This window comes from Balaenoptera physalus (assembly GCF_965194825.1).
Source record: "Balaenoptera physalus genome assembly, chromosome: 11".
NCBI classification, from domain to species: Eukaryota; Metazoa; Chordata; class Mammalia; order Artiodactyla; family Balaenopteridae; genus Balaenoptera; species Balaenoptera physalus.
Genome location: NC_138896.1, coordinates 102,180,385 through 102,192,601, shown reverse-complemented (window position 1 = coordinate 102,192,601; position 12,217 = coordinate 102,180,385). Strand labels below are relative to the sequence as shown.

The 12,217-nt window shown below is 43.1% G+C and overlaps 1 protein-coding gene across 1 annotated transcript in view; it reads left to right on the top strand.

Moving 5' to 3' along the window:
• LOC309637532 (uncharacterized protein) overlaps positions 1–9,748 on the top strand; it is a 413,691-nt gene extending 403,943 nt beyond the window's left edge. The window contains exon 6 of the transcript XR_014250596.1: positions 7,130–9,748. The gene's annotated coding sequence lies outside the window, so the exon portion shown is untranslated. The remainder of the gene's footprint in view (positions 1–7,129) is intronic.
• Positions 9,749–12,217: the final 2,469 nt, after the last annotated feature.

The following is a 12,217-nucleotide window of genomic DNA, read 5'->3' as shown; positions in this document are numbered from 1 at the left end:
GTCTCTTCAAATTTGGTCCTTTTCTGTCTCAGGCTAGTGAGGCTTCTAATTTGCATTAAATTAAATAGGCTCACTTGGCACGTTTCAATTAATTGCTTCTTTTTAAAAATAAGTTTTTAGAAAAAAAATTTTATATAATCACACACAGAAAACCAATATACATTTTTGTAAGTAGAATACAACTATAAAAACAAATGAAAAACAAACGCAATTAAAAACAAGTAATATTATCAAGCTATAGGTAGATTCCATTGCCTGCCAAGTCTCTGAGCCTGAAATCCACTGTTTCTTTGTGTGCAGGGTGGCAGGAGGAGAAGCATTTCTCCTTGAGTTATATAGAAGAAGAAAAGAGGAATTAAAACCAACAAATCAAGATAATTACGAAATATCTTTCTCAGTAAAGGATGCGCCACCCAGATCCTTCAAAGATTTATAGGATATACAGCTGCGGGGATGTTGGTCAGCAGACAGACCAGCTTTCAGCTCTGTCAGGGTCTGTCTCGTGGCAGAAAGCCTCCCAACCCTAGTTCATGTCCTTTCCAGAACAGCGCACAGGCAGTGGCCGAGCACGTCAGAGGTTTGCGGCCTATTTTGGCCCAAGGAGGGGTCACTCTGACAGGCATCGTTAGGACTAGAGCTTCCCGCCAGGTTGTTGGGGGCTTTCTTGGGTCTTCGTCATGGTTTGACTTGGCCCTCTGCCCAGTCTTCCTTCCTTCCCCTTTCTTCCTCAAATGCTGATTCTAATAAACGAACCATACCCCAAATTCCATCTCAGCGTCTGCCTCTGGAATATCCAACCAGAGACAAGGATTTAGTGTTATTTATTATTGGGGCAGTTTGCCACCAAATTGGAGTCTGGTGCAACCAAGAGAACCTGAATCTGGAGTCAGACAAACGTAAAATTCAATGTTCTAGTTGCTTTTTTGGGGGGTTTTTTAGTCTCCAGAATTTCCCAATTTTATTAAATCTAAAATAAGAATAATAATTCCTCATTGAACGTCTTTATACAGTGAGAGAACACATAGGAGGAATTGATGACAGGGACTGTCTCAGGGAGTATTCTGGACGTAGGTTATGCACTGAATCAGTGCCGTCCAATAAAAATAGGAAACAAGCCATACACTTGAGTTACTTATACAGCTTTAAATTTTCTAGTGGCTACATACAAAAAAGTAAAACACAGTTGAAATTAATGTTAATACTATATTTCACCCGGTGCACCCAACATATTCTATCATTTCAACTTATAGTCAGTAGAAAAATGATTAATGAGATATTTTACTTTTTCTAGTATTAAGTCTTAGAAAACTGGTGTATATCTTACACTTGGAACTAGTTTTATTTTGGACAAGCCATGCTTCAGATGCTCAAAAACTACATGTGATTAGGGGCTACTGGATTAACAGCACTAGAACAAATCTTGAGTTTTATCTCTAATCCACTGTGAACTGTCAATGAAAGAGAGAATTATAGGGGTTAAAATACTATACAAAATCTGGGCAAGGCTGGACTGGGATGGAGCCAGTGGGAGAGATTACCTTGGCCGGGCTCACCTTCTCTCATATATACACTGTATCTACAGAAGCTCCCAGCTAGTGTACTAGACAGATAATGGGAATGCAAGCTCCATTAATTCAGAGTAATTACTCCCCCAACTTTAGCATCAATGTGATTCAGGGTTATATTCGTAAAATTGCATCTTTCATCAAAGATCTTACAGCAAAATGTGAAGAAGTCTTATTCTCAAGTGATAGGAAGGAAAATACAATATTTCAAAGGAAGTTTGCATGTAAGAAGATAGACTGAAATTTCACCATTCCTTTGGAGGCTGGTAGGATTAAAGCAATACGTTTTTGCTACTCAGAGGTAGTTGAGGTGGCATTAAAAGAGTTATTAAAAGTAGAAAAAAAATTTTCATGATAAGGAAGGAATATTAGCCCGCTATTATTACCCATACATTCACTGAATCAACAAATAGTTGCTAAGGACCTAACAAGAGTAGGAAAGAGTTAACATTTATTTTATTTATTTTATTTTATTATTATTATTATTTTTGGCTTCATTGGGTCTTAGTTGCAGCACACGGGATCTTTTGTTGTGGCACGCGTGGGGTTCTCTTTAGTTGTGGCACTCAGGCTCCAGAGGGTGTGGGCTCTGTAGTTGCGGCACACGGGCTCTTTAGTTGTGGCATGCGGGCCCAGTAGCCCCGCGACATGTGGGATCTTAGTTCCCTGACCAGGGATCGAACCCATGTCCCCTACATTGGAAGGCGGATTCTCAACTGCTGGGCCACCAGGGAAGTCCCAAGAGTTAACATTTATTGAGGGGTGAGCACATGTCACTCACTGTTCAAAGTGCAGAGCATGGATTAAACAAAACATATCATAGGTATGATTATAATCCGAACATGATGTTGGAGGAAACTCAGGTACAAAGTTTAAACAAATGCCCAGGGTCACACAGCCAGTAGGGGACAGAATCAAGACTCCATCTGAGGTACTCTGTTTCTAGAACTGCACCTGTAACCATCATTAGGCAGTATATGGAAAACCAAGACGAATCAGAGTTAGTTCTTGCTTCTTTTTGTACTAAAGGCCTAGAAGGAGGGATAATATAGGCATATAAATAAATGGGATAGAAAATAGAGAATGTAAAAAGTATGATGGAAAGAAAGAGTTCAGCGGGGATTCAGTAGAGCCTCTGGAAGTATTTAGGAAATCCCTCCTTATTTTACAGATGAGGAAAATCAATTCTAACAACAGTTCAGTAACATATCCAATTATTGAATGACAGAACCCTTTTAGAATTAAGTCTGTGTTACTTGGGAGTGTATTGAACCAATCTTTTTTTTTTAACATCTTTATTGGAGTATGATTGCTTTACAATGGTATGTTAGTTTCTGCTGTATAACAAAGTGAATCAGCTATACATATACATATATCCCCATATCCCCTCCCTCTTGCGTCTCCCTCCCACCCTCCCTATCCCACCCCTCTAGGTGGTCACGAAGCACCGAGCTGACCTCCCTGTGCTATGCGGCTGCTTCCCACTAGCTATCTATTTTGCATTTGGTAGTGTGTACATGTCAGTGCGACTCTCTCACTCCCAGCTTACCCTTCCCCCTCCCCGTGTCCTCAAGTCCATTCTCTACGTCTGCGTCTTTATTCCTGTCCTGCCCCTAGTCTCTCCAAAGTAGTGGCTATTGTTTTAATAACAGCAGATTTCATTTTGTTTCTTTTTATCCAAGTGCCTCATGCACAAGCTTTCTACATTGTTAAAGTTTCCACTTTGTTGAACACTGTTTGATTAAGATTTTAGGGAACCAAATCATTTGCAAATCCTATCAGTGGTACCCAAAAGTAATAATTCAGGAAGTCAATATTATGAACATGAGGAAAGAAAATTGTCACCCCTACTCATTGCAGTCTATTTACTTGAGAATATGTGTGGATAAGAATTGAGGGATTTTTTAGCTGAAAAATGAGAGGATTTATTTCTCTCAGATTGTCATCTCACATCTATGACGGTGAATTTTATGTTTTTCAAAATATCTTGCTCATGAAGATAACTCATTTTCAATCCAGGCATAGTTCCTCTGATTATCTTGGGAACTATATCTGCAGATGTTGTACTGAAACAACTGGGGACCCCAAAGCCACATTTTTCAACACACACTCTGTCATTCCCTAGTGACGTGTCACCTACCACTGTTCTTATTTATGACATATTTGGATACTGAAAGGCAATATTTCCCAAAATGTTTTCAGGGTTTCCTGTGGGGGAAATAAGAGTTCCAAAATCCAAGACATTTGGGAAGTGGAGTTAACAGGTTTGTTTACTCCCAGACCTCTCAGGGACTTTAATATGCTAATGTGGGTGCTTAATCTACAAGGATTTGCCTAAAATGTTTGATCAAAAGCTCCTCCTCCCTCACCACCCCTTCTGATTTTTATTTATTGAGGGGCAGTTCCTAGATCTAGGGTTGGCCTAAACATATTAATTTGAACCATGTGAAGTTGCCAATATTTGACCACTTTTACCCTACAGAAATGGCAACATCATACAGCTTTACTTAAATAGTTTGGGAAGACTGCATTAAAGCTTAGTTCTGAGAGCTGTTTGGGGATTTGTACTATATTTTGGTTCCCGATTCACCATCTTTCCTAACCTTCACCCCTACTTAATCTAGGCCTGTTCTCGACACATGCGCTAATTCTACTTAACAGAGTGTCTCTGTAGGTATTAGGCTTCTTAGGTGGGCCTCTTGTGAGCAAGTGGGACTTCTTGATTATTACTATCAGATTAATTTCATTCCAGTCTCATACCTCTAATGGAATCGGAAAAATTCCACCCTCAAGCCTTGAGGCAGTTGGGTGTAAACTCACTACTCCATTGCTAGGTGCATTTAATTTGCAGAAATAACATTCTCAGTGAAAGGGCCAACACAGATGATAATTTACACAACATATACAAAATCTACAAAAAATAGTTGACAAAAAGTAGTTTGAAAATCTAAACTCAAGTCACATGGTCACACAAAGGACTAATTTAACGGGGTGTCTCCAGGTAAGAATGAGTCTAGGTTGGATTTTCAAATGTTGGGAAATATTTTGCTGGTCTCCGGGCAACAGCGCAAAATGCTTGAAATTGGAACTGCTTTGGGAAATCCAACATGTGTGCTCCCCAGAACTGCCTAAATGCCTGTGTGAGTCCTTGCGAATGACACTGGGGGTCTGAAACAGTTTCCAGCACGACCGTACATCCTGGGCCCTTTGTTTCTCCATCACTGATTGTAGACTGTCTCCAGAGCCTTACTCTACAGCTGGTACAGAGTAAGCACTCATTAAAAGTTTGCTGAATTGAATCAAATCTTTCTTTCCCTGTTTACCTTCCTGTGGTTAGGTCATTAAGCAGCAAATTAGTCAGAACAACCCAAATTGGTGGGGAGAAAACAGAAATACATTACCTAGGCAAACAGAGAAGTGTGTCAGTTGCCTGCATTCCCCAAATTACTTCCCTAATCATCATTTTACTTAGCATGTATTGGAGCAGGCAATTGAACAAACTTCCAATAGCTTGGCTATAGGAAACATCCATTTTTTGTCCTGAGTTTTCAGATGGAGACCATACAGCTGTGAGGCCCTGCTCTTGCGAGTTCTATGCAAGGAATTCTTTTACTGGTGTCAGATGCATGTGTTAATTGAACAATTTTTCAAGACCTTGATTAAAAACCCCACGATGCCCTGAATAGATTCGCCTTAGAAACTACCTTGACAAGGTTTACAAATCAATTTCATTTGCAGAGTTTGGGCTTTTGTTTGGAAAGGGGTTTTCATTTTTTGCTCATTTAGTTTCTTCCTGGCACCCATCTGAACAGAGAACAATGCTACACCTAATTTACTCCTGCAAATGAGAGCAATTAAAATAACTCGACAAAAATGATGGAGGCCCTCAGATGATTTACAAGAGTGAAGTATAATGACTCTGTTTATTCCTTTCTCCTCTGACTTGCCAGTGGCCTTGGAAGTTTAGGTATTAAGTGCTTCCAGCACAGTTTTGACTTTGGATGGTCAGTCCTGGGTCCCCACTGAGACAGGCAGATGTTGGTATGACTTCTAATGTGGGATGAAATGGGCTGGACGATACCAGGTCATCTTTAGCAAAAAACGCACGCATCCAGCCAAACCACAGGGATATGCTTCTAAGCTGCTAGTCTTGGTTCAAGAGGAAGACGTGTGTGTGCGTGTGTGTGCGTGTGTGCGTGTGTGCACGTGCTCCTTGTCTCTTAGTACAAAAAGAGATAGCATGTATAGCAGAAAAAGCATGATGAACTCTATAGTTTGATAGTCCTGGATTCTAATCCAGTCTTTATCACCACATTTGGGATCCTTGACTGTTCTTTAACCTTTGTGAACCTCTGTTTCCTTGGGCATGGCACTGGCCTCCACGAGGGTTTGCCTTGTGTAAGTTTCCTTTCCACCTCTCCTCCCCCCACTCCCTGACTCACTATCTCTGCTATGGCCTTATTTTAGTGCTTCCAACAGGCTGAGGTCTTTGCCCCTCATGGCATTTGCCTGTACCGTTCCTGTTGCTTACGGCCCAACCTCTCACCTCCCATCCTACCTATACTCTGCCTAACTCACCCACTGATCCTTCAAGTCTCAGCCTGAATGCCACTTACTTACACTGGTCTTTTTTGACACTCTCCCCACAGTCTAAGTTAAATTGACTCTCATTATGTATTTCTTTATAGTCCCCTCGTATTGTATTGTCATAGGATTAATTACAGTTCACAACCACGTTCGTATAGTAATCACCCAGCACTATTATATCTCCCCATCTCCCTGTCTCAATTCTCTTCACAGTGCTTACTGATTTCTCGTAATTTTTTGTCCAACTAGTCATTGTCTACTCTTCCTCAGACTCTAAGCTTCAGGAACGTAGGGACCTTGAGTGTTTTGTTTACAACTGCATCCCCAGTGCTCAGCACAATGGCCCTGGCACGAAGCTGGAATTCAAAAAACGTGTAGAATGAATGGAAGTTTGAGTCAACGGTGGGTGGATGCGCCTTTTGCACGTAGCAGTGAAGATCAGAGAAGGTGGATATCACGCACCTAACGCAGCGAGAGGCAGTCCTGCTATTGAACAAAAGGTGGCTGCTGTTACATTTATGAATGTCACAGAGAAGACAGGAAAGGCTTAGTCCAAAGAATCTGAGTATATTTCCAGACTGTGAACACATCCGGTGTAATATCATTTACCATCTCCCCGAAGGGTTCTGCAAAATCCCCACCATAACTCTTCATCTGTACCACCTCACTCCCTTAGCTGCACATCCTCTCCAGCAGCCTGGACCGTGCAGAGTTCACTGAGCAGCCATAGAGTTCCATTCTTCTAGGTTTTGCACTCTGCCTGAAGGTTTTATCCCTTTGCCTGAAATAGCACGTGAGGTGGGCTGAGTTAAACCCCATCCCACAATTAGGGATGTCCTAATTTTACAGGTGAGTTTCAGAGAATCTCCACTTTTAGTCAGGGCCAAGTGAAACATGCCTAAATCAAATCCTTGATAAATTGTCGCAGCTGTTACCGATAACACCAGGCTATTGATCTTTTTCTCCTTAATTTTCAGAGACACCCTCTATTGAGTTTGTGAAAGGTCCCTTTACTAAGATGGAAGCATTGAGTCTACAGTCTTGAATCTCTCTAAGATACTGAACCGTGAGTTACTGTCACTTTCCCCTTCTTATTCTCTGAATTGAGAAAATAGAGAAAGGACAAGCCAGGAATGCAATGAAATACTGTTGCATGAAATGGGGGTCGCATGTTTGAGTTGGGTCAAATGAGGAAGAAGCCATGAAATAGAACTTTGGTTTTAATAATGGAAATATTCTGTTCTCAGCCATGTTTTTTTCCCAGTAGAAAATAGACGGGTAGTCTTACTACATGACTACTACATTACTTAGCAAGTTAATATCACAAGATCCTTCTTGTAGAAGGAAACTGAGGTCCAGAATAATTGATTGGTTAGTTAAGGAGAGAGTTTCCATCCCTGGCCCATGCCATGGACTCCCTTTGAACAAAATCATCTTCATGATAAAACATTGAAGTGGTAGCTTGACTTGGTAGTATCGAGATGCCGTGCTACAGCTCCGTAAAGCAGACTAGCAACTCAAGTGCCTACAGGAGTTAGGCTGTTGATGAATGTGGGTGATGCCGATCAGCTTAAACGGAAAGGTTTATTTTCCAATGAAAAAGAGTGCCCATTCAATGATAAATGGCAACGGACAATTGACCTCAGAGTTTGAGGATAACAGGGAATGATGGAGATTGTGGCCAGTCTGCGTGCTTGATCTGAAAGAGGTATCTACTGTTAAGTTGTAGCCAGTTGTTCCAAGAGGATGAGCTTGATGTTGTCAGATCTTCATGTGCGTCAGTACTACCCAGAAATCTAGATTTTGCGGTGAGATTTCCCAATTTCGTGTACTATTATCAATTAACGACAGTTATTTAAATTGTTTTTATTTGTAAATATTGTGAGTGCTTTCTCATTCCCTGTGTCACTTACGTACGATCAGGCCTTGAGTCCAGAACCTCCATTTGTGCGCAGAACACTTGGCACTAAACGTGGGTTCTTGTGAGGGGGCCAACTGTACCAACGTGAGAGCCGGTGGATGCATTGTTCTCTTGTGCGCAGGCTGTGTGGACCACTGCTCAGGGGTGATCCAGCTCAGTTCACCCCACGTACCCCTTGGCACTGCCCCCGGCACCACCCAGAAGGCCGTACCAAGTCACTGAGGTCACTGTCTCAGTAGGCAATCTCAGTGTGCCACCGTGAGGCTAGTTTCCCTGAAATGTGGTGTCTACCTACCGCCAAACCATTTGAGCCCTCCAGTTATTTAAAAATCTTCTTCAACACTGGTGTTCTGAAGGGCCATGCCAAGGGGTCTGGTGTGGTGCTGTTTTCATTCTTGGTCCTGTGCGTTCTGTGGGCCCTGTCAGTGCAGGAAGTCACGTTTTTGGTTTTAGAGAATATTCTTATGTTCTGTGATAACTTTTTTCTTCCAGGCTCTCCCTTTCAGGACCTCTTGTCAGTTGCACGTTGCTCTTCTTGAGTGGATCCTCCCAGTATTCTTATTTTTTATTCCAGTTTTCCATCTGTCTGCCCATTTGTTTTATTTTCTGAGAGGTATTACCATCTTTAGGGTAAACAGAGTTTTAAAATGTCGACTGTGGTATTTTTAACTTTCAGTTTTTTCTTACTCCTTTATTATTCCTTTATAAAATAGCATGATATTCTTCTTTTGTGAATACGATACCTTTTCTTCTCTCTAACATGGTATCAGTTATCCTTAAGAGTTGTTTTTTTTTTTTTCCCCCCCTCCATATATTACCTTTCTGTCTTAGGAGTCTTTTCCTGCTTTGTTGTCAGTTACTGTTACCCATGTTACAAGGCTTCCTTTAAATGTCTGGTAGTCTTCTGTTTTCTGCCCATATTAAGAGTTAGGCAAAAATCAGTGGGTCTTATACGTGCAGGGGAGCAAGGTGGGAGGCTTGTCGAATGGTGGGCTTCTCCATAGAATGGTTCAGCAGAGGACTAGCTGCTTCACTGGGGGACCTCCCAAGTCACTTGGTATTTTCTCTGTCACTGAGAGGGTCCCCATAGAATTGCCCACTACCTTCTTACTTTGCTTTCTTCCAGTGGTGACTAGAGGTGGAAGAAGTGGTTCTGACTGGCAGGGCCCTTGGAGCTGAGTTGCACAGTATTACTGAGAGGGGCATCATTTGGTATGATTTTACTTAAACCGCTTGTTTTCTGCCCCTGGCTTCTTCCCCAGTCTCCATGGAGCTTTCATCTCAAAGTTTAGCATATTTCCGATTCAGTTTCTCCATAGATAGAACTTCCAGATTTAGTCAAAGAAAAACAAAATAGAGATTGTCTAGTAAAATTGGAATTTCAGATGAATGAGGAATGCTTTTGTAGTGTAAGTGTGTCCCACGCAGTCATTTGTTATCTGAAATGCAGATTTCACTGGGCCTTTTGTGTTTTATCTGGCAACCCTATCCACGGCACTGGAAGAGGAGAGCGGTAGCCTGGCGGCATCATTGTGTGAGGTGGCAGGGATCTGGGGGAGCTCGTAGTTCTTTTTTTTTTTTTTTAAACATCTTTATTGGAGTATAATTGCTTTACAGTGGTGTGTTAGTTTCTGCTTTATAACAAAGTGAATCAGTTATACATATACAAATGTTCCCATATCTCTTCCCTCTTGCGTCTCCCTCGCTCCCACCCTCCCTATCCCACCCCTCTAGGTGGTCACAAAGCACCAAGCTGATTTCCCTGTGCTATGTGACTGCTTCCCACTAGCTCGCAGTTCTTTTACTGACTTTCCACCTTTTCTCCCTCAGCCCTGCTCTTCACCCCCATGGCATCTGGTGTTCCCAAGCCACCAGTCCCTCGTGGAGTTCTGCGAGGCGCGTCGTTTGCCTCTCACTGACATGTCCGTCTGCGGACTTTTGGCCTTTGGATTCCTCTGTGCCGCTGCCATATTTCCTTTCATCTAAGATTGGGCTGATTATAGGCTGCACCGTCCATTTGTAGAGTCAAAGCAACATGCACAACATGCGAGTTGTGAGTTTAAGTATTAGTCAGGGTCTTCCTGAGGACTGTAGCCTGGGAGACAGCTCTGAGGGACTGCTCCAAAGAGGTCGGGGAGGACCCAGTATATATATGAATTTTGGGGGTTAAGAAATACATGCAGTCAAGCGTACATCTTGGTAAAAGATTACTGCCAGTCACAAAGAACGGATTCCCAAGTTAATGATTTTAGTGCTTTTCTATGTATGGAAAGATGCAAGGATCTGGGGTCATTGAAATCTTCCTGAGATACGCCTCTATCTCTCTGGGGACCGTTTATCCAAAGCACAGAGTGCCTCATCCCGTTTTTTCATCCTGATTTCTCAGGGTACACTGTCAGTGGACAGCTGAGGGAGTGGTGACTTAACCTGTGTATAACTGGACGATGAGTAGCACTTCTTGCTCTTTTTCTGTGCACACACTATCTCATGAGTAATGAAGAAGGAAAACAAGAACGCCGTCCACCACAACTGTGAGATACCACCAGTTGTAAGAGTCATCTTGACCTCAGAAATGTTAAAATGGGAAAAAGAGGCACCTTTTAAAATTGATGAAACTTGGTCGTTCTTCCACTGTTTCTGAGTCTTCCCCAAATTAGTTACATCTCTTGTTTACTGTTATCTCTTCTTCCATCCTCTTTGTCCTTGCAGATTCACACCTATTCCATAGAGGAATTTGACATGTTTATTCTTCCTTATTTCTCTAGTATTCTCTGAGTCTCTGGAAACATCAGACAAATCCGTTGCCTGGCAGGAGGCGGCACACACTCTGGCTGTGTGTTTCCTTCTGTTCCCACCGGATGTTGGGCAGCATGGTGGAATGGACAGTCAACCAAGAGCCCCTTGGCTCAGGCAGGTTCCAACCTCACCCGGCCCCCTGCCAGATAACACGGCTCTGCCCCAGCTGCTGCAGCCCTTAGGATAATTTATTCCCACCCCTCTGAGCTGCACTGCTGTAACTCTTTCACGTGGAACAGAACTTTTGGGACATGAGCGGCTCATTTCAAAGGGCAGGAGGTCAGGCAATAAGCCCCCGTGCCGGGTGAAACAGCAGGGGTGGCAGCAGGAGCCATTTATCTTGCTCTGTTCTTTATGTACATCCTTCAGAACCTGCGGCTCTCCTGTCCTCTCACCTTTTGGTGCTGCCTCCCTCTTTGTCTTTGCAGCTCATCCTTTTCATTCTGTTCCAGTGTTGCTTTTCCTTATTTTCTTTGCCAGCCCTGGACCTTCGTTTTCTTTCTTTCATTCATTCAGTGATGTGCCGGTGACGGTTTGGGGCACAGCAGTGACCCAGACACACAACAATCGCCACTCTGTGGAGCGTATATTCAGGAGGCGTTGGGGGGTAGACAGAATAACAGAGGAAAGTATGTGATGTGTTAGAAAGTAACCAGTGCTACGGGGAGAAGGAGCATGCAAGGCAGGTGGCCAGGTAGAAGGGCAGGGTCTGCTGTCATAAACAGGGTGGTCTGGTGAACTCTCCCCAAGTCAGGGACCTCGAAGGAGAGGCTGGAAGGAGGTGGGAGGTCAGCCAGGCTGTTAGCTGGTGGGTGGAGGAAGTATTCCAGGCAGAGGGAACAGCAGATACAACTGTGCTGAGGCAGGGGCATGCCTGGAAAGTTCAGGAGAGAGCAAGGAGGCCACAGTGGCTGGTTGGAGTAAGCAAGGGGCACGGGGACTAGAGGTGGGGAGGGGGCGTCCAAGTCAGGTAGGGCTTTGTCATCATCATCGTGTCTTCTGAGCTTCTACTTGACATGACGTGAGAGGCCTCGTGCCTCACCTGCACATTCCTCTCCTCCCAAGTGAAGAGCCTGGGGCAGAGAAGGGATGGGATCTACCCTGTATTTTCTCCGGATCTTGTGAAGGCCGCTACACTTTCTAAAAATCCTCCTCATTTTCTAGTTTCCTTTGAAAAATCCGGTTTGATGTCCTCAGCACCTTCCTTCAAGATCCTCCCTTTCAAGCCATATCCATTCCTTTCCTCAGCTGTGATTCCCATTTTGGAATCTAAATGTGTGCCTCTCCATTCATTTCAGGATGGAGAATCATATAAAATGCATACAGTGTTCTCAGTGTTTAATTTTCA